General features: G+C 44.0%; 1 pseudogene across 1 annotated transcript; it reads left to right on the top strand.

Annotated features, from left to right (window-relative positions):
* The first annotated feature begins 753 nt into the window (after positions 1 to 753).
* LOC311064251 (interferon regulatory factor 2-binding protein 1-like) lies at positions 754 to 4,156 on the top strand (annotated as a pseudogene). Its single transcript has 2 exons — positions 754 to 777; positions 2,924 to 4,156. The product of its transcript is annotated as an interferon regulatory factor 2-binding protein 1-like (transcript).
* Positions 4,157 to 5,388: the final 1,232 nt, after the last annotated feature.

The raw sequence follows: 5,388 nt of genomic DNA, 5'->3' as shown, positions 1-5,388 counted from the left end.
CACACACATAAACATATTTCACACACAGACAGCCAGCAGCACGCTGAAACACAGACATTCAACACAAACCAATAGTATGATGACAGCACACGCACGCACACACACACACACACACACACACACACACACACACACACACACACACACACACACACACACACACACACACACACACACACACACACACACACACACACACACACACACATACACACACACACACATACACACACACACACTCAATCAAACACTCACACGCACACACACTCGCACACTCACACGCACGCACACACGCGCACACAATTCTCCATAGGCTACAGCTCTCCCTCTTCACAGTTTGTATTTTAAATTGGACATTAAATTGCTCTTAATTATATCCTTCTATTTCTTTTTTTGGATGACATTACTACTGGGTGTGGTTTGGATATCTAATATTTACATGTAAATAAAAGCAGTAAATAAAACATGTTTAACCCTTTAATGCCGGAAAAGCATCGGAGTCCGCACCCATACATATAGGCTATCAATTTGAGGGTCCTTTGAGGGACACATAACGGTTTGAGAATTACTGATTTAGAAGGCATTTGTAGAATCGGCCTCAGGTCTTCATGGGTTAAACATGGGTTAAGCATGGGTTAAGCATCCCCTATTCTGGGCATGTCATAATTGAGGCATTCAGGTGAAAATAGCGCATCTACAAGTAGCTCTGGAAACATGACTGTCAAATCATGACAGACGAGCGTCATGTGAACCATGGCTACTGTGGTCCATATAGCGGTAGAAGGAGAACTCCTTCTAACGCTATGGACCAGAGCTAATCTACAAGGTCACAACAAAGGAGAGGACCCCTGGGCAATGGGGTTTAAGTACTCTTCACAGGTCATCTTACAGTAGAGCAGTGGTGTAAAATAACTAAGTACATGTACTCAAGTACTGTACTTAAGTACAATTTTGAGGTATTTTTTACTTTACTGGAGTATTTCAAATTTTCAGTACTTTTACTTCTACTCAACTACATCTCAAACGCAAATATTGTACTTTTACTCCACTACAATTACTTGAAAACTTTAGTTACTTTTTAGATTTTGATTATCATCACAAAACATGCATTACCCACTTCAGCCCCATATACATTTCGGCCATTTGAAAATAGCCAATCTACAAGCTCACAATGCGTCGCCATGCGACGCATTGTGAGCTTGTAGATCTGCTACTTTCTAAAGATTTTTAAACATTTTATACATTTGAAAACATGTGAAATGGGACATTCTGCGTAATACTTTTACTTTTATACTTTAAGTATATTTTAACACCAATACTTTTGTACTTTTACTCAAGTAATTTTTGAATTCCGAACTTGTAACAGAGTACTTCTACATTGCAGTATTGATACTTTTACTTAAGTAAAGAATTTGAATACTTTTTCCACCACTGCAGTAGAGTCTCTCATCTTACAGAGTTGAGTGTTCATTCAGTAGGCAAACAATACTTAAATCCAGTGGTGGTGTGGAGATGGAGGATGACTGATTTTAAATCAGTCACACCTTGCCCGAGTCAAACTATAATTGGACTTAGAGCTGAGAATGGCTGCGCACCTGTTGTACATCGAGAACACATTATGCCTTAAAACTAAAGGTGACCTTGAGGGCCTTTTCTGTTGTTGCCCCCAGACTCTGGAACAATCACCCAACACACATATAGTCCAGTCCCACCATCCAAATTTAACCCATTTAGACCTGATTTAGGCCGATAAAAAAAAACGCCTTCTAAAACCTAACCTAAGTTTTTGAAAACGTTCAAATTCTTTCTAAAAAACAAACAAAATAATATAGCTGCAAGCAGCAATAAGCGGTTTCGAGAGGAAGAGAGGCAGTGAGAGAGAGAGAGAGAGAGAGAGAGAGAGAGAGAGAGAGAGAGAGAGAGAGAGAGAGAGAGAGAGAGAGGAGAGAGAGAGGCAGACAGACAGACAGACAGACAGACAGACAGACAGACAGACAGACAGATAGACAGACAGACAGACAGACAGACAGACAGTGACAGAGTGAGAGAGAAGCAGACAGACAGACAGACAGACAGACAGACAGACAGACAGACAGACAGACAGACAGACAGACAGACAGACAGTGACAGAGTGAGAGAGAGGCAGACAGAGGCAGACAGTGACAGAGTGAGAGAGAGGCAGAGAGAGGCAGACAGACAGACAGACAGACAGACAGACAGACAGACAGACAGACAGACAGACAGACAGTGACAGAGTGAGAGAGAGGCAGACAGACAGACAGACAGACAGACAGACAGACAGACAGACAGACAGACAGACAGACAGACAGTGACAGAGTGAGAGAGAGGCAGACAGACAGACAGACAGACAGACAGACAGACAGACAGACAGACAGACAGACAGACAGACAGACAGACAGACAGTGACAGAGTGAGAAAGAGGCAGACAGTGACAGAGTGAGAGAGAGGCAGACAGACAGACAGACAGACAGACAGACAGACAGACAGACAGACAGACAGACAGACAGACAGACAGACAGACAGACAGACAGACAGACAGACAGACAGACAGACAGACAGACAGACAGTGACAGAGTGAGAGAGAGGCAGACAGTGACAGAGTGAGAGAGAGGCAGACAGGGGCAGAGTAGAAACTAGTGAAAATAGTCGATCTACAAGCTCACAATGCGTTGCAATCTAAAAAGGTGTGAGATTGTAGATCGGCTATTTTCACAAGAAAGTATGTCATACATAAAAATCAACTACTCTCAAAAGCATTTCATGTTATTGTTTAAAAATGGCACATGTCTGAATTAACAGGTTCATGTTTTGTACAATGCAATTTAAATGTAAAGTGTGATGAGTGGGGTTTGAACCGTGGACCTTTGGCACATGAGGCTAACACTGTACTGATTAAAAGAAGGGGGCAAGAAGACAGGTTGTGTCAATGGGCGTAGGAGCTAGCACTTCTTCGTTGGTGGTTCTGGATGCAGGGGTCTGGAGGAATAACGAAGTGATGGCTGAGCTGGCTGAGAGCGCCCGGAGCAGGGCTGAAGGTTGGCCAAACCGCCCCAAAGCGGTTCAGGATGTGCTTGTAACCCTCAGTGGCTGTGTGCCCTTTAATGTACGATTCAGGAAAGACCATAATCTCATGGGGCGTGTTCTAGCCTTTGATGCTTGCACAAACCCTGATTTTGAGCTGAAGGTCTTTGTAGAGTATCCCATTGGCTCGGGATTGGTGTTCTCAGGCATCCCAGATCTGGTCAGGCAGATGTTCCGTGACTCGGCCAAAGATGCAGGTAAAGCGGTGAACTCTGGACTGCGCTACATGGAATACGAGAAACGACAAGGCACAGGGGACTGGCATGGGCTTACAGAGCTGTTGAATGATGGTCTGCGCTTTTTAAGGAGCCCCCATCCCAGAGGTGCTACCACAGCCATACCCTGACACAGGTATGCAAATGGCAGCTGCCGGCCGGTCTGTGCCTCCAAAGGGCACCAAGCGACGACGCAAAGCATCACCTGGTTGTGAGAATGGTGAGAGTGAAGGGAGACCAGATCACCCAGCCCGTGAACCCTGGCGCGCTTACCCAGGTATGGAGCCTCTCTCTGGCGTACCTGCTGCACAGGAGGGACCACCCCGTTTACATAGCCAGCCCTCACCCATCTCAGCCCTCATGGGTGTAGCTGACAGCTTGAGCTCCAGCCAAATGACCAGAGATAGCCCCAGCATTTCTGCGGCCCACTCTTCTACAGCCGGCCGTCCCACCAGTGGGAGTCCCTCCATGGCCTCTTCCTCCGTCTCCCAGGCAGCCACTGGGCAGGGTTCTAGTGCTGTGGGGCCAAGCAGCAGCAATCCTGGGGAGTCAGGAAACAGCACTCAAGGGGCTCTGCTCTGCTGCACACCTCTGCCGAGAGAGCTTGGAGGACACTCATTTTGTTCAGTGTCCCTCTGTCCCACACCACAAGTTCTGCTTCCCCTGTACCAGAGGCTCCATTCGCAGCCAAGGTCCAGGTGGGGAAGTGTACTGCCCCAGTGGCGAGCGTTGTCCCCTATCTGGATCCACCGTGCCTTGGGCGTTCATGCAGGGAGAGATCTCCACCATCCTGGCAGGAGATGGAGATGTGACGGTGAAGAAGGAGAATGACCCCTGACCTCTCAGTCCTGTAGTGGCAAATGGTAACATGGTGAGGAAACTTGATTTAGTCTTTTAAAGGGATATAAAGACCCTCTAAAGGGATATCCCTTTTAAATTCAGGTTTCATTATGTAGGCCCATGTACCTACTGGGATTGATGGTGCACAGCCTTTTCTTAAAAAAAAAAAAAATAATATTTTGTTGCATTCAAGTGTATAATTTCAAGGAGAAGGAAATGCTCATAGTATTCTATGAACATTTCCTTCTCAATATGCACAGTTTGAATAATCATTCAATTTTATAAGCATAAAGTTCCAGCCCTGCATTAGAAAACTTGGTTTGGAAGCAATGACACTTTTTCATGTTATGAAAGTGTCTTCCAATATGGTTACTTGTTATGGTTAGTCAAAAATTGCCAATTGGAACGTACTAAAGACTGTACAGCTGTGGTCTAAATGCAGGTTTGATCACCCCCAAATTGTCAATTGCTTATGATTAATGTGTAATGCCCAAAAAATGGCAATCACTAAAACTTGAAAGCATTTAACTTAAAAGGATAAACAAACATGTAGAGGAAACAAATATCTATTTTATCAGTCATAAATATACATTAATTTACCCCGAGGGAAATTCAGTTGTCATAGCAGCACAGCAGTATGGATGAATCAAAGATACAGGTAAGCACAGAGAACAACTAGTAGAAATAGGGTAACATTAATATAAAATACTATGATATAGTATAATATGACTTAACATCCGACCTGGCCCATGGTTCTGTGTGAAACATACTGCTGTGCTGTTAAAGCACATACAAACAGATGTAAAATGCTTGCTTCAAGCAGCTATTTTACATGCAAATGAGAGTGAGACAACAAATATGCCTGAATCGTGCCTAACTTGAAATTCAACAGCAGGAGTATGTCTATTTGGTGAGTCAGAATGTTGATGTGATCATTTGTCCCATGGCCCACTCCTCTGCATTTGGGAATCTTACCAGTGGCAAGACCTTAACTGGCCTTTGTCTTTGTAAACATACCATAGTGATTTGAAGTCATATGTACCACAAGCACTGAAATGTGGAAAGGCCTAAAGAGATCATTATAAATCAATATTGTGGTTATCATTGTGGGTTGCAGACTCTTTAGAGGTAGTTTGGAAATTGGTCAATATGGGGTCAATAAAATGTATGAAATATATTGAGTACTTGCATTTTTAGGTGTCGGCATGTTATAAAGGTATACATTCATGGT

This window comes from Gymnoscopelus microlampas, assembly GCF_963454915.1.
Source record: "Gymnoscopelus microlampas genome assembly, chromosome: 17".
NCBI lineage: Eukaryota > Metazoa > Chordata > Actinopteri > Myctophiformes > Myctophidae > Gymnoscopelus > Gymnoscopelus microlampas.
Note: the sequence above shows the minus strand (reverse complement) of the source record. Positions and strands in the feature narration are given on the sequence as shown.